Consider the following 20,207-nt stretch of genomic DNA (forward strand, 5'->3'; position numbering starts at 1 on the left):
TGCCGTTTAGCTATATCTTTTCGCTATGGAAATTAAGGCGGGGGGGGGGGGGCGTACCGGGTGCAACTGCTGGCAATTACTGGCAGCAACATCAGGAGAATTGCATATTGATTAAATGCGAGCGAGCTTGAAAATTTTGACATTTTACAGTCCAAAAACAGCCGTTTGGAGCTTTATTTTTCGCTTTGGAAATTAAGTGGGGGCGCACCAGGCACAACTGCTGGCAATTACTGGCAGCAACATCAGGAGAATGGCATAGCAATTAAATGGGAGCGAGCGAAGCGAGCGAGCTTGAAAATTTTGACTTTCTACTGTCCAAAAACTGCCGTTTGTAGCTATATTTTTTTGCTATGGAAATGAAGGGGGATGGTGAACGGGGCGCAACTGCTGGCAATTACTGGCAGGAACATGAGGAGAATGGCATAACGATTTGCGAGCGAACGGAGAGAGCGAGCTTTAAAATTTAGACTTTTTACAGTCCAAAAACTGCTGTTTATGCTATATTTTTTTCGCTGTGGAAATTAAGGGGGACGCACCGGGCGCAACTGTTGGCAATTACTGGCATCAACATCAGGAGAATGTCATGACGATTAAATGCGAGAGAGCGAAGCGAGCGAGCTTGAAAATTTTGACATTTTACAGTCCCAAAACTGCCGTTTGTAGCTCTTTTTTTCGCTTTGGGAATTAAAGGGAGCGCACCAGGCGCAACTGCTGGCAATTACTGGCAGTAATATCAGGAGAATGACATAGCGATTAAATGCGAGCGAGCGAGTTTGAACATTTTGACATCTTACAGTCCCAAAACTGCTGTTTGTAGCTACATTTTTTCGCTGTGGAAATTAAGGGGGACGCACCGGGCGCAACTGCTGGCAATTACTGGCAGCAACATCAGAAGAATGGCATAACAATTAAATGCGAGAGAGCGAAGCGAGCGAGCTTGAAAATTTTGACATTTTACAGTCCAAAAACTGCCGTTTGCAGCTCTTTTTATTTTTCGCTTGGAAATTAAAGGGGGGAGGCACCAGGCGCAATTGCTGGCAATTACTAGCAGGCTGGCAATTACTGGCAGTAACATCAGGAGAATGGTATAGCGATGAAATGCAAGCGAGCGTAGCGAGCGAGCTGAAAATTTTGACATTTTACAGTCCCAAAACTGCTGTTTGTTGCTATATTTTTTTGCTTTGGAAATTAAGGGGGGGCGCACCGGGCGTAAGTGCTGGCAATTACTGGCATCAACATCAGGAGAATGGCATAACGAATAAATGCGAGAGCTAGCGAAGCGAGCGAGCTTAAAAATCTGACATTTTATAGTCCAAAAAACTGCCGTTTGTAGCTGTATTTTTTCGCTTTGGAAATTAAGGCGGGGGGGGGTGCGCAACTGCTGGCAATTACTGGCAGTAACATCAGTAGAATGGCATGGCGATTAGATGCGAGAGAGCTAGCGGAGCGAGCGAGCTTGAAAATTTTGACATTAACAGTCCAAGAACTGCCGTTTGTAGCTATATTTTTTCGCTTTAGAAATTAAGGGGGGGTGGCGCTAGGTGCGTCCCCCTGGAACCGCCACTGGTAGTCAAGGGTGTCTGTTTATGTTCATGATTGGGGGAGGTATGACCAGCGAGGGGGCGTCGAAGTGACCAAGCGGGGGAAAGATGTCCAAATCTGCACTTTAGAGCATCCCCTAATTGTAATTGTTTGTGTTTGTGTGTGCGTGTGTGTTATATACATGGAAAATTAAGGAAATAGGCCAGGTGAAGTCTTATTATTTGAAATGCAAGGCATTTTAATATAAGACTTATATGTAAAGCACAACTGCAAAATCAATGATCTAGCTTTGATATAGCGAAGCGTTAGGTACAAAGGTGTACATTCTACATCACATTGGCTTGCGCAACATTGCAGAGACTCTTTTTGCCGTTCGGATGTTCTGAGTACACTGCGCACATCCTGCTTATATTCAGAAAACTTTTTTTTCTGTAAAAAAGCAAGAAAATCTCATCTCGGGAATCACTGGGGGAGGGGGAAGGCAAAATTGTAAGATGCTTGCCTCTCCAACAATTTTATAAGGCTAAGGCTCGCACTGGGTTTCGCATTTTCAATTTGGATTGGTCATGCAGAAATAAAGTGCAGTAGTAGACACTACATCCTTGCAGCACACCAGGGGCGGATCCAGGAATTCCCTAAAGAGGAAGCGCGTTTACAAAATTAAAGGGGGGGCGCACGCACCCCTCCCCCATTTTTTTCTTTTTATTTCTTTTGTTTCAACAAAAAAATAAAGGGGGGGGCGTGCGCCGGTTGCGGTCCTCCCTGGATCCGCCCCTGCACACGTACACGTACACGCAAACGTGAACGTGCTCCGTACCGTACGATATGTATTTTACTGTACGGTCGATAAATAGTGAACACTGCAAGATTAAATCAGTGCTGCCAGAGCCCGGGGTGCGTTTTTTTTTCTCCCACGAATTTCTTGTCCCTGGTGCAAAATGGAAATAAAATAATAAAAAGAAATAACCAAAAAAAGAAGAAAATTATTTAGCGTCCGGCGTTGAGGTTGCTCGCAGACTGATATTTTTTTTTTTGGTCTGAAGGGGGGTGCGTTCGCACCCAACGCACCCCCCCCCCCCCGGTGACGCCCATGCGGCGAGACTCATAAGAATACAAGACAAATTTCAATACCAAATACCAGCAGGCCAAAATTTAATATTACTCTTATAGCCAAAAAGGATTAACTTCACATGAGTCTGCGGAGCCTTTATTGGCTACCACAGGCATTACTTTATAACAATTGTGCACAAAAAAAATTCAGTCTTATCTTTGTGTTTGTACGTTTCAGTATGATGTCAATATCATTTTTCTTTCCATTACGTGTTAAAGTTCCGTTTGAGACATATCGGAATATCTCAGTATATCAAAATACCATTGTGACAGTCATTTTGGATGCCATTAATTGTTGGCTGATTTGACAAATTTGATCAACCGAGTTGAATTCAAGGATACGAATTATTGCTTTTAATCACTCGCTTCACGTTATAGCACAATATTTCACAATTTATAAGAAAATATCAAGGAATTTTCGTTTATACAGGACATTTGTAAATATCTCAAAACCTTCAGCACCCTCGAAATGGGGTGAGACCATCAATTTATTTTCAATTTTTCACCATTTAGAAAAAAAGATATTAACATTGGAATTTCAATTTCTGCCAATTATTTTGGCGGTCATCTTGGACATCTGAAAATCCTAAGGAATGCAAAAATGGCAACAACAAAATGTCGAGGGTGCTGAATAGGGTCTCAAAAATTTCAATATTGACAGTTATTTTGGCGGTCATCTTAAAAGTCTCAAAATCCCCAAAACACAAGAGTTGCATCAACCAGGTTCGGATTCAGCACCCTCAAAATAGGGTAAAACCACAAATTGTTTTCAATCTTACACCATTTAGAACGAATTAAGGGGCCTACATGGGAATTTCCGTTTTTGACGGCCATTTGGGGGCCATCTTTATCATCTCAAAACCATCAAGGATGCAAGAGCTGTATCCTGCAGCTTCAAATTCAGCAAACTCAAAACAGGGTAAAACCATCAATTTGTTTTCAATTCTTCAGCATTCAGAAGGAAAAAGGGGGTCTACATGTGAGTTTGATTTTTGGCGGTCATTTTGGTGGCCATCTTTATTATCTCAAAACCCTTAAGGATACAAAAGTTTTATCAAGATTCTGATCCAGCACCCTCGAACTAGGGTAAAACCATCAACAGTTTTTCAATTTCTCACCATTTAGAAGGAAATTCCGGTTCCGGTTTTGATGGCCATTTTGGCTTCCATCTTGAATATCTCAGAACCCTTAACGATGCAAGAGTTGCATCATCCTGATTCGGATTCACCACCGTCGAAATAGCTTCGAACTATCAATGGTTTTCAATTACTCACCATTAAGAAGGGACTACATAGAAATTTCCGGTTTTGGCGGCCATTTTGACGGCCAACGGCCATCTTGAATGTCTCAATATCCTCAAGGATGCAAGAGTTGCATCAGCCAGATTCGAATCAAGCACCCTCGAAATAGCTTAGAACTGCAATTGTTTTCAATTTCTCACCATTTAGAAGGAAATACATCGGAATTTCCGGTTTTGGCGGCCATTTTGGCGGCCATCTTGAATATCTCAAAACCCTCAAGGATGCAAGAGTTGCATCATGCAGATTCGGATTCAGCATTCCCGAAATAGGGCAAAACCATAAAAAAACATTGGGTGGACGGTAAAACAAGGTTCAGCCTTTGGCACCCAGACTATAATGAAACAAGATGTATTGCTATTGATCATGTGATAGTATGTTACATGAAATATATCATTAATTTGAGGCTTTTGTTACCCATGTCTATATTGTTTGGAAACGAAAAAAAAAAAGATGAATTGAATTGAAAGTGGGAGGAAGTAGGTAAATGAAATACTTCGTTATCATATAAATTGTGGGAAACAAAACTATAAATTTTAACACATTACAGATACTGTCTATTATCGTGTATCATGAGTATATTGTATAGTTATGTAAATATGTAGCTCTGGTGACGAGGAATTTTTATGAATTTGCAGGTGGATATCTCGCTTTGTTATAATCTAATTTCGTGTATTTTTTTCTTGCTTTAATTCTTTCTTTCTTTTCCTCTATATCGCTCTCCTTCCTTTCCACGTTCTTGTTTCATGTTGTTTAGTAAGACTTTAAAATTTTCATCTAGAGACCTATACAATACCAAATTGATTGCTTTCAGTAGGTTCCTCATATTTGATGACTGATATTTTTTCTCTCGCGTACGACGTTTAATGTTTAATGTTCTATATCGATTGTATTTCTATATTTACGTTTGACATGTGGAACGAACAATTATATGTCAAATCAAATCAAATCAAAAATTTTAGATTTTTTGCTAGTATTTGGGTAATAAAGGGAGTATTGAGCAATTTGGAGTTTGGAATTATTGAAATTGATATTATAAGGCGCATAAGTGTAGAGTAAAATAGGAGATTTCTATTATATAAGAACAAGATTCTGAATACCCGTGAAAGTGCAGCTTTCGTTTAAATTGCAATAGAGCATAAACATTTTATACTTTAGTAATGTCACTTGATCAAAATAAAGGGTTAATGTGGGCTACTGATGAAATATATTTAGAAGATTTCGCGAATTTCCTACAGCGTCTTTTTGCAAAAGAATATGATATGATTTAGATATGCTAATGTACTAATGGCTAAAAATTGTAGGATAAAAACGTTGGAGATTGCATACTGATGATTTTTTTTGGCTCAGATTGATATTTACTGTATGAATCATACTGCATTTGCTTTGTCTATTATGTTGTTGAGCGGTCTTGTTGGTTTTATGATAATTCAAAAGCAATCTTACGTCAATGTTAATGCCTATGAATTCAGTATGATTTTGATTTGTGCAATAATAAACTATCAATCTTGTGTTTTAAAATGGCTAAAACGGCCAATGTTGATATATGATTCTTTTCTGGTTTTTCGTATCATCTCGCTGACCCAAACTGAATTACTTCAGTGGAATTCCACAGGACTGTGTGTTTGTGAGTAACAAAACCCGACACCTCCCGTTCATTAATCTAATTTAACGCTGTTGCATATTTGGGAGAATTAATGTCATGTTAATGCAAAGAAAGAATTAATTACCCAGGATGGAAAAATCTAATGATTGGATGGCACTCCCAACAAACAATGTGGCCTTAATGCATTGAGGAGATCGTTTGATCATTTGATCTTTTGATCAGGTCTCACCATATTGCACCTTCGATTAACTGCACTGAAGGACAAATGTCGATTACGTTATTTCACTGACACACTAAACTTGAAACTTCTCATCACTCAATTAATTCCATCAGTGCCACCTGGTAGTCCTATCAAACACCTTGCAAATTTAGGGTATGCACGTTTACCTTCTTGATTAAGCTAAGCTGGTAACAGTTGCCATGACAACAAATATACATGTTTCCTCCACAGAAAGAGGAGAAATCTGCCTTTGTTTAGTTTGTTTTTCTAATTTTCACTTTTTGCAACAAGCTATAACTTGTACACGTTTTGATGCTTTTTGTAGTGTATTGGTTATTTTCCCGAAAAAAACACTTAAAATTCCTGAAAATACTTATTTTGATTTCCAACAAGCAGCATCTACATATTATCTATAAAGATTATCATATTTCCCTCATTTAAGAATGGGGTATCTACACTCCCATGGAAATAATGTAGCATCTACGTAGATAGCATTTCATTCAGCCTCTTTAGAACATTCATTACCATATTTGTAATATAATCAAGCATTGTTGGTGTTTTCTACCTGATTTTAGGGCACATTTGCAGCAAATTGCTGATTGGGTTTAGCACTGAAAGGGCTTGCAGATTCAGTGATGCTGTCAAAATTGTTGGGTGACATGTATAAGGAAGAAAATAACGTTGGATTCGGAGTCTCTATCGAAGGATATTCCTCTGTTGAGTTTGTGCGCATCATAGCTGCGCAGGTTGGTAGTGACGTATTACCTTAAAGAGCATAGAAGCGCACGCACGAGAAATGAGCATGAGCTAGCTGAGCTGAGCAGCTGCTATAGTAGATCGAGCTAGAGTGTGGTACCACATACGGATACCCGACAGCTCCCCACCGCGGCCGCGCTGGGCGGCCTCGCTCGGCTCGCATGCCGACTGTACGCGTTACAATCAGTACGTACTACGCAGAGTTCAGCGGTCCGAGCTCCATGATATACATGGTCATGGACCCAGGTAGCACAACACTGATCGACGGAATCGGGAAGCTTGGAAGTGGAACTGAGCTGTTTCCATTTTCAATCCATAGATCTGTTTTGTGACATGCAGTTCATTATCTGTTTATCAACATGGTCAAGTGGAGTGCTAAGGTACCTGGGGCTTATAGGCCCTAGTCGGGGACTACTAGTCTACTAGACTAGGTGTTAAAAAGAACAACAACAACAACAACAACTTAACAAACATATATGACACACATTTCATCTTTAGGTCTAACAACTAAAACAATCTGAGTGTCTCTGTTAAAATCTAAATTAGATCTAGACTTGTCATTACTAATACAAAATATTGTTGTTGTTTTTTATTTTAATTACAAATACAAGGTTACAAAAGTATTATCAAACAAGCATTTATCACTTTCACCATTCAGATATTAATTTTTGATTACCAAATCTGGTGTAACGAAAGGAGAATCAAAGAATCTTTTTCGGGGGGGGGGGGGGGGTTTACAACACGCACTTTAATGCCAACCACTGCAACAACCAACACATGCAATCTACAATCAATGTCATTATATTAAGACTTGTGTTTCCCTTGGAGGACCGACTCAGACTACTGCCAAAATTCCCGTTTCCTTATATTTATTCTTCTTCCTCCATTATCACTTTCTGCACATGGTTACAGCAAGTGGGTAAAACAAACAAACAAACAAACAAACAAGCATGTCAATGTGGAGTTTTCCACGCTTGCGTCCACTCATTATGGCTGTGTAAGGGAAATAATAACAAAAACGCATAAGGACCTTCCTTTCTGAATATTTTTCACCATACCACTGCAATTGTGACACGTTTTTTGTTACACCTGTTTAAAAAAAAAGAAAAGAAAGTGGGGTTTTGAGTGAACCGCATGAGATTCATGCATTCTAGCAGGGTATATCCCTGCATTGGTTCCTGGCCAGATTTGGGGGTCTTACGAAGATTTCTGTCGCAAAGGAGGCTCTGCTAGCACTAAAACGAGCACATGAACCCCCCCCCCCCCCATTTTTACGATTGTTCTGCATTATTTAAAGTAACCCTTCTTCTACAATTTGATAAAATTTCGTAAAAATGACATGGGTTTTGAATGTACAGCATGACAGTCATGAACCCCACCTAATCTGGGCACCCACGATAGGTTTATAACCAGATTTTGGGGTCCTAGGATGATTTCTATCATATATGGGGGTGCTGAGTGCCAGCACAAAAACGAGCACATGAACTTCCACTTTTTATTATTTTTCTGGAATAAGTAAATCTTATTCTACAATTTGGTCAAGTTTTGTGAAAATGACATGGGTTTTGAATATACAGCATAAGTTTTATGAACCCACTTTGTCAGGGCATCCCTGCATACTGACCAGATTTTGGGGACTTACGATAATATATGTCACATGGGGGCGCTGCTAGCACAAAATTTAGCACATAAACCCCCACTTTTTATTGCTTTTCTGGAATTAGTAAGGCTTCTTCTACAATTTGGTCAAGTTTCGTAAAAATGACATGGGTTTTGAATATACAGCATAAGTTTTATGAACTTTGTCATTTATCTCACCCCTAACAGAAGACGTCAATGAGAAGGATTTGAGAGATTTCGGTGTTTTCTGCCGCGTGAGGGCGCTGCTTGCTCAAGAATGAGCGTGAAAACCCTAACTTTAAAACCTTTTCCTCGTTTTTGGGTACACTTTTTCTGCAATTCTTGCAAATTTGGAGAAAATAATGTGGATTTTGAAAGAATTACGGGGATTTAAGTTTGTCATTGCCAGATTTTGTTACCAATCATGGTCTTGATCCTGTAACCCTATCATTTTGGTACAGGACGGCAGATTAGTCATATTCTTCAAAGTCCCGTAGAAGAAAAACAAGCACATGAACCTATGGTTTTATTTACATATTTGGGCTTCGGATGGGTCAAAGTTACTGTATGGAAAGTTTGAAGAAAATGACATGGACTTTACTTTAACTGAGGAACGTCCTTAAGGGAGCTACTTCAAATCTGCACACCAGAGAGGAACCTTCATTCAAAAGTAAAAATTTATTTGTTATTCCAAACAGAAGAACCACATTTTACGGAGAACGAACATTTGCTTTTACTGCCCCTACCTTATGGAATAATTTACCTCAGAAATTAAGACAAATCACTGATATAAAGAGATTCAAGTCTGCCTTGAAAACGCATTTGTTTACAGTGTAAGCAAACATGAAGATCGGTACCATCACTGTAACTGGAATTGCATGTTTTTGTGTAATCTTTTCATTTTTTTTTTAGCGCAAAGGGACATTATCATCACTTTGTGTTATGCGCTATAAAACATAAGCACTGTCAATTATGATTATTATTATTATCATTATAATTACAGTGGACTCCCGTTCAAATAAAGTCCTGATTTCTTTCGTTATATCGAAATTTCGTTATAATTGAACAAATAAACAATAAACAACATAAATTGTGTTGCGGCCTGAGTTTTTTACTTCGTTGTAACCGGAATTTCGGGATAAACGACGTGTTCATTATAACGGGAGTACACTGCAGTGAATTCATGTTGTTTGCATAGTGTCACTGGTGCAGATCACCATTTTCTAGACAATGTGATATCAACTACAAAACCGTTGTCCTCAGTCTTCTTGTACCTACACTTCAAAGGGGATACTTGTTTAAAATGCGTGTTCGTTAGAAATGTGATTCACTTTAGCACTTATATGGTTTTTCTTCTCATCTTGTGACAAGAACTGAATTGCTTCAGTGGAATTCCATGGGGTTGTGTGTTTGTGAGGAACAAAACTCGACACCTCCCGTTCATTTACTTAAGTAGATAAACTTAACGCTGTTGCATGTTTCGGGGGAAGTAATGTCATGTTGATGCAAAGAAAGAATTAATTACTCAGGATGGAAAAATCTAATGATTGGATGGCACTCCCAACAAACAATGTGGCCTTAATGCATTGAGGAGATCGTTTGATCATTTGATTAACTGCACAGAAGGACAAATGTCGATTACGTTATTTCACTGACACACTCAACTTAAACCTTCTCATCACTCAATTAATTCCATCAGCGCCACCTGGTAGTCCTATCAAACACCTTGCAAATTTAGGGTATGCACGTTCACCTTCTATACACTAGTAACAGTTACCGTGACAACAACTATACATGTTTCCTCCACAGAAAGAAAAAAAAACTGACTTTGTTTGCTTTGTTTTTTCTAATTTTCACTTTTTGCAACGAGCTATGACTTGTTCACGTTGTTGAGGCTTTTTGTAGTGTATTGGTTATTTTCCCGAAAAAGACTTAAAATTCCTGAAAATATTCATTTTGTTTTCCAACAAGCAGCATCTACAAATTATCTATAGAAATTATCATATCCATTTTAGAATGGAGTGTGTACACTCCCATAGAAATCATGTAGCAACTACGTAGATAGCATTTCATTCAGCCTCTTTAGAATATTCATTACCATAATATATCAAGCATTGTTGGTGTTTTCTACCTGATTTTAGGCACATTTGCAGCAAATTGCTGATTGGGTTTAGCACTGAAAGGGCTTGCAGATTCAGTGATGCTGTCAAAATTCTTGGGTGACATGTATAAGGAAGAAAACAGCGTTGGATTCCGAGTCTCTTAATCAGGAGGAATTCCAGTGCAGTTGAAAGTTAGTCTGAAAAGAAGGAGTACAATGTTCTTACCACAGCAATGAAAATTCAATCAAAACCGAATGAACATTGAGGAAGTTATGATATTTCGAAGTTAAGGTAATTTGTCAGGAAACTTTTCTTGAACAATTAATATGAATATGCGAGTTTATAGCAAAGTGATTATGTCATCCCTTCACAGCTTGCTATATAAGTGTGCATGAAATTTTGACATTTCCAGTTTTTCATTCAAACGCAAGTTTACGTCCTAGTCTCAAATCCTAACATATCTAACTGATCATTATTCTGAAGTTATTCAATAATGAATAACATCATGTTTAACATTTGAAAATAAAAGAAACATTTAAATTGGGGGGGGGGGGTTGTACACAATCAATGGAAAAGTGTGAGGTGACGTACGATTTTATCAGCTCACCAAACCAATGGCTTTTCCGAAATTAGCTCTTCATTTTTTTTTCTTACACGCGTATAACTTTGTGGGCGTGCAACAGCGCGCGCGGTCGTTGAAGCAGAAACGCTGACAGGGATTGTCAGAAACACCATATGCAAGGGAATTGTGATGTCCACAAGGGAAATCTTTCATACGTCATGTAGGCATGCATGTGCATTGAGCATATTACGTGACATATTATTTGAATAAGTGCATGTCGGAGCAAACAGTTTATCACTCCCTTTCAGAACAAGATGAATCGTTATCACCAAAGGGTAAGTTTACACCGTAAATTAACGACATTATTTTGAAATAATAGAGTGAACGCTGCGAACGATCCAGAGGTAGTGTATAAACGAAACATCCGCAGCCTTTGGGAATTGGAATCAAAGCTTAAACCCACATAGTAGGGAGTCTTGCGGTGATCAAACTTGGGTAACAACTTTGTATGTCTTTATATCGAGCAACACAATCTTATGGGTTAGAATAACGGGGAGAAAAATGCATGCGTATAGTTTTTTAACTTAGGATTTTAAGAACGATACATTGTCATTGGTTCCCAATATAATGGTTCTTATAGGCCAAAGGCAACATCCTAGCTCTGAAGCGATAGAGTTATTATATACCTCCCATTGGTTAAAAAAAACAAACAAACAAACTCAAAAAATAATGTTTTTATTGTTTTATTCCTTGCCCTCCTATTTTTCACCCATTTTGGTACATTTGACGCCTTTGATTTGTGACATTATTATTAAATTACTTGTACTATACCACCCAAGGTCTTTAATGTGTGGAATTAGACTGCTACTGCTATCACTGCTACCAGTGCTCCTCTTTGTACTTCCAGCAATAGTTATATAATAACCTGTTAAATTGGAAAGTGTGAGTTCTGGACACATTTTGCATCAACTTACTTAAAAAGACATGATTAATATTTTTGAATACACTGCTATGTTCTTCACGGGTGCTATTCATTATTCCAAAGGTTCGTTAATCCGAAACATACAAATCCCCTATATGCCTAGAGGTTCGTTAATCCGAAAATGAAAAACGATTCGTTAATCCGAACATTTGTGGCCTTAGTTCGAAGGTTCGTTATTCCGAAGATTCGTTAATCCGAAAATGAAATAGGGTTGGCAATTCCGAAGGCTCGTTTATCCGAAAATTAAAAAGGGTTCGTTATTCCGAAGGTTCGATAATCCGAAAATGAAATAGGGCTCGCTATTCCGAAGGTTCGTTGATCCGAAATGATATAGGGTCAGTAACAAACCTTCGGAATAACGAGCTTTTTTCATTTTGGGATTAACGAACCTTCGGAATAACGAACCTTATTTTAATTTTCGGATTAATGAATCTCGGAATAACAAACCTCATCACATGTTCGGATTAACGAACCTTCGGAATAACGAATCTTCGGAATAACGACTCTTCGGAATAACGAGCTGTAACCTTGTTCAGAGAGCAACACAAGAAAAGAATAGTAGTTATCATTTTCTTTTTGCATTTGTTGAGGAAAATATCCATTTCTCTGGTTTCAACATTTATTCCAGGGAATTTCAGTCTCCATTTGGCTCTCTTTTCTACTGCTGAAACTTTCAGGTAAGTATGCCTTGTTTTGTTTTGTTCTTTCGTTTATATATTATGGTGATCGTGAGAGATCACGGATTACCTTCTATTTCTGCAATAATCCATAATTTATTTATTTACATAAAGCTCAATTTCTTATGACTGGAAAATCATGTCAGTCATTTTTCATGATTTAAGTTTTGAATGATATATTTCTCCATATGATCACTCAACCGTGACGTCAGTATGATGTCAGTTTCTAGAGTCCAATTATTGCCCCTATAGTAACTGTCATTTTGCAATGAAACTTCGCAGGAAGATATTTCATGTGACGGTGTATGTGTAATAAGTGCAAAGTACTTGAAATTGTCTCACATTTGATCACATTTGTTAGTTGTTACGTGACATAATCTTGGAGTACTAGTAGTTATGTTATATTATCTATGGATGGTATCGTAGTCTATATAAGAAAATAAGTAAAAATCATTTGAAAGATATGAGAAAAAAAAATCAGTGCTGATCCCATTACAGCTTTATGTGATCCACTGCTCTACAAGAATTTAGGAGAATTTAGCAAATAATTGCTCGGCAAGCCCAGTTTGGACATTCGGGCAAGAATGCTGCCCACAGCCTCGAAATGATGTCACAAAAAAAGAAGAAGAAAGGAACAATTGATTCAACATGACACATGAATGTATCCTCACTAAAGACATGACGCATGTAAAATCATTGCACGAGCAAGATATATAAATTATCATTATACAGTACCTGTTATAACGAACATGGTTGTAACTAAGCTCTAGTTACAACGAAGTAAAACTTCAGGTCTGAAAATTATCATTTCATATCTTTGTATTCTTTACTGTTCAGTTACAACGAAATTTCAACACATGTCTAACTAAAGAAAACTGTCGGACATAGTTATAAAGGGAGTTGCCTGCATGTGTTATGCCTTTGTATACAAGAAGTTCATGGAAACTGCTTATTTTTGTGTATTACTGAAAGTGCACAGTCCTGACATGCACCAGTGGTACCAAAAACCAACAGAACAAAAGGAAAGTAAACATATAGAGCTACTGGATCATTGCCAAAGCTCTCGTTAGACCGTTGATATTAAAGTGATCTCCTTAATTGACTGTCGCTTAGCGACTAACCATGAAACTTCCACCAATGTCTGTCTCATTAATTTGTTGTCGTTGTTGTTGTTTTTGTTATTGTCGACTTCGTCATCATCCCATTGTAATTTTCCCAGTTATATGCCGTAAGGCATCACCTGCCGTGTAATTTAAGCGCAAATGAGTTCATGAAGTACTATATACATCAATAATCAGATGAATGCAATAGATTCGTTTAGCTTGAAAAAAAGAATACAAACGGAGGGGACAGAGACTAGTTGGTCCGTCTATAAGGGGCAAATAATAGATTTGCCAATTCAAGGGCAAAAAAGAACAAAACAAAACAAAAACAAAAAGGCACTGCCTGTTGTGGTACAATGTAATGTCTAACGTGACCATGGTGACTGTAATGTTCCTTGGGGCGAGTGGTCTGTATTTCTGTTTCTAGAAAAAAGAAAAAACTCTATAATCTTTAAAACTCTTTTTGAGCTGGAATATTTATCTTCAACCTGGAGGAATTTTACATTATTCCAGGAAAAAAATTGCACCAGAGGAGTGTACTTTTTTTGTATCAAAACTTGTCTTTCAATTTGCAGAAATGAAACAAAATTAATGCACAGAAATGAAGGGATTTTTGTGAACCCGTTAAGTTTCAAGTTAGATGATACCCAGATCAAGGCAAATTTTGTAAATCACATACACACGTATTACCGATATCTCATAATGGACAATTCGCGGTGTCATGGCGTGTACTATTGTTCTAGAAATGTTGAATTCATTGAGGAAGTACAGTTTTATAGAGATACTTTTTGAAAAAGTAACACAATCGTAGCCCGGAATAAATAGATTAGAAGATTTTAATGTATTTTTAAATCATGGAAAAGACAAAACAAAAACAGAGAAATATATAAGATTTACAAAGATTTGTTTCGGGCACTGCCGTTTTATCTTTCTAGTCACTCAGAATTGGAACGGGAAAGGCCACAAGGGTGCAGCAAAGAAACCAAGCAAAGAGGTTGATTGATCGATTGATGTTGGTTCAAATGGATGAGAACACTGCCTCACAAAGATTGCAGAAATTAGAATTGATGAATTAAAGATCATAACGAATGATCACTGTGAGGTTTAAGAAAGATCACGAATTTTATGGGAAGACATCATCGCATCATACCATGCAGTAAAATGCAATCCTTATAGGCTTTAGGCTCCCACCGGAGGGGGTGAGGGGTGGTGGTGGTGGTTGTCGAGTAGCAAGCATCAAATTATTGGTATACACATCGTTGCACATTACTCTTCCAATTGTTCACTGTATATTGCCCAAGTTCATACAAGGGAATGGCACAATGTGGCTGGTTGATACCATTTACTGATTATATTGGTAATCACCTTGGGCTACCAAACCAGAAGGGATCGGCACCATTCGCCCGTTTTCTTTGTGGGTAGAGGGGCACCACTTCACCGGGTTTATATAACACCCTGCTCTTTGCGATGAATGAGTGGCTGAAGTGGAAATCGAGGCTAACTCACACACGGAACATCAATGAGAAGACTACTACAGCTTGTGATGTCATATGAGTAGTACAATAAAGAGAAAATTCAACATATCTTCACTTTTCTCCCATAATAATAAAAAAAAACCACGCAACCTGTCTTTTTTAGAAGGCAGGGATAACAATATTACCCTTAACATACGTCAGTGACAAGTCGAGGAAATGTGCATTTTTTCTTTCAGAAGATAAAATTTTGTGAAATTCTCTGTATATTTTCGTTGTATCGATTTACTCGTGTGATATCATACACCGAAGTAGTTTCCTCATACAGCGATGACTGTGTAGATACTCTAAAAAAAATATAATGGAATGTTCGATTTTCCCCCAACTTTCACTGATATGCAGCTGCTCTGATATTACTGCATTCACTCAATTCACATGCATATGCAGGTGGACTTGTTCTCTAACAAGGCTTATAGTAGGCCTACATTAAAGATATTTTAAAATGTCACATGTCACTTTTCGCGTACATATGCATCATTTGTAATTTGTCATATTGACATAACTATAATACTTCAGTCCTAGTTGCTTTGTTTTAGCAAACAAGAAACGTATGGAAAGAAAAAAAATCAAATCTATTATATAAATTATACCCTACAATATATCATGCATACAGTAAAAGTCAGCAAAAAAAAAAAAAATACGAACACGTACACAGGTTACAGGTATAAAGCTATATAGTCGTCAGTACCCAGAATCGAAATGACCCTTATTTACGGCTACCTTAGAAATGTTCATTAAATATCCAATTTTTCATGCGTTTAAAGGCACGTATAAAGTAAGAATTAAAGAGCATCGCAAAGACATGTCAAAACACACAATGACAAACAAATAGAATATAAGGATGTGTCATAACGTAAAGGTAAAATACTCGTAACAGCAATAAGTTTGGGTGTCATTTTGATGAGAATATCTTTTTTGAAAAGCTAGATTTAAATGTGTTGAATATTTAGAATTATGAATTCAGCATGGTAAAAAAAGGGTAATGGATAATAGGCAGATTATAATAGATTGTTGATGAAATGAAGTGCGAAAAATAGAAGTAGTCAAATGAAAATCACTTTTGAATCTCATGTTATATTTTTGAATGTGATTAACAAAACTAAAGAAATCTAAGAGAATCTTTGGTAATGATACATTCTTACAAAGATATTTAAAAATTCCCGCTTGATGTTCATATATATCATTCAATCACATTATCTTTAGTGGAAATTATTCGTATTGCACGTTTTGGGGTACTGAAAGTATTCTAAAATGAGTTTCATGAGCATTGGCCCAGACGGTGAATTAAAAATTCAAATGAAATAAACCTTTTGTTTTGTAAATTAGTTTCAAAAGATACTTTTTGAAAAATGTGAGTTAAAAGATTAGGTTGTTTTTTTTTTCTTATACTGTGATAAATACAACACTATAATTTCATTACTTTCATTTATTTCTTTTTTGTAAAATTAGTTGTTGATATATTGATAATTTGTTTATTCATAGCGAGGTTGTAACTGATTGCAATTCGGTTTTTTAATAGAAAAAACTCTTAAAGAGAATCAATACCATCGTGAGAAAAGAATAGGCTCATTTCATCTGCTAATGACATTTTGAATTATCAGAAACAATCCCATATGTGTTTATATTCTAATACATTGTTATCGAAACAGACTGTTTACGATTGCCGAAATATCATGTTTTTTAGCTTTAAAGTATGAGAATCAGAAAAGAGAATCAATGAAATAAATACAAATCAGTAAGATACGTTTTAATATGTTCTCTTATGTTTAAATTTACTTTTTTTTTTACTTCTAAAGTAAGAGAATCAGACAAGTGAATCAATAAAATAGATAAAGATCAGCAAAATACATTTTCATATGTTCTCTTATATGTGTGTATTCTGATACATTGTTATCAATCGATACAGACTGTTTATAATTGCTTCGATATCTTTTTTTCTTCAAGTTTTAAAGTAACAGCGCGAATTCCGTAATTAACTTACTCTATCTGAAAGTATCTTATAATCAAGCGTATAAAATGCTTTACTGAGGTCTAAAGATAAGCTCAGTAAAATCAGTATTGCACAGTTCACCTTGTGAATAAGATCAATCAATAAAGCCGAAGATGTGGAGTGTCCCCTTTATAGTCAATATACTGAATTTTCTTCATGATATTGCACTTTGTAAGGAAATCAGCAAGCCTAGTGTAATTGCATCTATTCAAAAAAAATAGGAGAAATTAGACAGGCTAGATAATTTGCCATTACATCAGAATGATCACTCTCAAGAACTCTTGCAACTGTAGCTTCAGCCCAGCCTATCCGGAAATATAACAGATTCTGTACAATGATTGATATTGCACATGAGGGTTTACATATTAATTGGATAGGTCATTTAACAATTCACATATCACATGTCAACTGTCTTGTTTCATCCTGAAAATGTTGACAGTATCAAATATTTCTTTACTTGTCTTGTAGTCACTTTAAAGGGAATGGCTAGTAACCAATCAGTGGGAATCAGTGGGAAAGCTGGGGGATGATTGTTCCAATCCTTGTGGGATTCATTTAAAAGTACATTTTATATCTATCGTTGTGTGAAAATCATTTGCTTCAGAACCTGCTTCCAGGTTAGCATGCCTGTACAGTGACGGGGCGATCATTAACATTAAACTGCACATTACTTGAATATGAGACCATTCCGAAGCAAATAATGTTAACACAACAATAGATATATAATGTATACTCTTAAGTGAATCCCACAAGGATTGGAACAATCATCCCCAGCATTCCCACTGAGTCCCACTGATCAGTTACCAGCCATCCCCTTTAAAGTATGCCGTTGGCTAAACTTTTTTGACGTGTTTGAGTTAGTTATTTTCGTTAGAACAATGAAATAAGAATTTATTTCATAACCAATTTTGACAAGGAAAAATGTATTTAATGAATAACAAGTTTCTTTCTTATCAACAACTGTTTTGTTAGCACACTTATAAGATTTAAAGGGGATGACTAGTAAGTGATCAGTGGGAATCAGTGGGAATGCTGGGGATGGTTGTTCCAATCCTTGTGAGATTCATTTAAGAGTACATTATCTCTATTCCTGTGTGAAAATTATTTGCTTCAGAATGGTCTCATATTCAAGTAATGCGCAGTTCAATGTTTCCAGGTTAGCATGCCCGTACAGTGTCGGGGCGATCGTTAATGGCCCGTTAACGATCACCCCGTCACTGTACAGGCATGGTAACCTGGAAACATTAAACTGCACATCACTTGAATACGAGACCATTCTGAAGCAAATAATTTTCACACAACAGTAGATATGTAATGTACTCTTAAATGAATTCCACAAGGATTTGAACAATCATCCCCAGCATTCCCACTGATTCCCACTGATCACTTACTAGTCATCCCCTTTAATAATTGTTTTCTTCATTGCACCCCCCCCCCCCCCAGGGTGTTAGTTGTCACATCCGATGTCTTTCTATTATTCCAATTACGCTAGGCTAACATTTTCTGATAACTTTTATTTTTAGCTAATTTTCAATCGGTCACTGTAGTGCTGTATTTCTTATAGAAACTTTTACGATAATAAGTAGGGATTTTTTGTATAGACTGTTTATGTTACATTTCTTACTTAAAAAGTAATCGATCACTTATTTATTTTCAATCAATTTCCTTCCACAGCATCACAAGATTCCGAAGTTTGCCCCCACCTCACCAAAGCCCCGTGCCCTTCTGTGCTGTCAGATGATGGTACCGTTATTCAGTACATACCTAAGCCCATAAAGGCAAACGCATACACTCTACCACAACTGCCGCCTGAAATGAATATCCCAAAAGACTTGAAAAGATACGTCTGCACAAAACCAGGTAGGTTCATACATCTAAATTTAAACATACGTAAGAGTCTCTATTGATTGGTGTGGTACAATACCAGTCCTCATTGACGAACTGTGCATTTGTGCATTTGCACATTATCCTTACCCATAGCTTTAATATATCATCAATATGAAGCCGTAGTCACCCTCCTGTTGATAATATTGATATATTCCAGAATTTTTTTTTAATATTTTCCTTATATTCCTTGAATTGGATTATAAGGAAAAGTTAGCAATTGATATAATTTCATGAGAATTAAAATTTGAATACACAACTAACCTAAAATAAACTTACAACGTATAAGCTTCCTGTATATGCGCTGCTTATCCGAGTCTGAAAAATCCTAGGTGTTTTCTCTTTTCTTTTCTTTTCTGCGTCAAACAACTTTCTGATATCACGACAAGCTGGTTGAAATGAACACAGGGAAAGCAGAGACTAGTATAAGTTATCACTATTGTTTTAATGAAGAGGAGTATTTACTTTGGCTTACTTTGCATTTTTCTTTGCTTCTCTGATTAATTGTTGTTGATAAAGTTTCAGGGAAGGAAATGCCAGACAATTAAGTAAAGAAACTTGAAGTTTAATTTACCATGTAACTCAAAGGCATATGTTTACATATTTATTCCATGTATTCTTTTAGGAAAGCTATGGAAATAATGTTACTCTCCCGATATCAGTAATTTCGTTGTCATTGTTAGTATAAAATACCCGAAATTCCTTCATATAAATATCGCCGCATTTCATCTACTATGTAATCATGTAACCAACCATGAACTGTAACTGTTCACCTGTACCTCGACCGGTGAAAATATTTTGTCATGCCTTTATAGGATTACTGATCAGTGATCCAGGTGAAATGATTTTGTGTAAGCATTTAGTGAAAGCAGACAGACCTCTCCTTTTCCCTTTCTCCTTTCTACTATCCTATCTCTACGCAAGTCACTCTCCTTCCCATTTTTTCCTATGTGTATTATATACGAGGGCTGCACGTAAATCAAGCCATGAACGCTAAACTGTAGCCCTAATGTATTATTCATTGTACGGTTGTATTGCTGATACGTTTTTGCTGTTCATTGTGTAAAGGCAAAGAAGAAAAAAAAAATATTTTGTGAACAACTGATGTTTATGTATGGCTCCAACAATGTATGAATATAAACATTTACATGTATGTCCATGTACAATGATAATACAGGAATCAATAAATCAAATCAAATCAAATCAAATTTATCCACCATACT

The sequence above is a fragment of the Diadema antillarum genome, unplaced genomic scaffold (genome assembly GCF_040938485.1).
Source record: "Diadema antillarum isolate AM-2024a unplaced genomic scaffold, OU_Dant_1.0 seq00001019_RagTag, whole genome shotgun sequence".
NCBI classification, from domain to species: Eukaryota; Metazoa; Echinodermata; class Echinoidea; order Diadematoida; family Diadematidae; genus Diadema; species Diadema antillarum.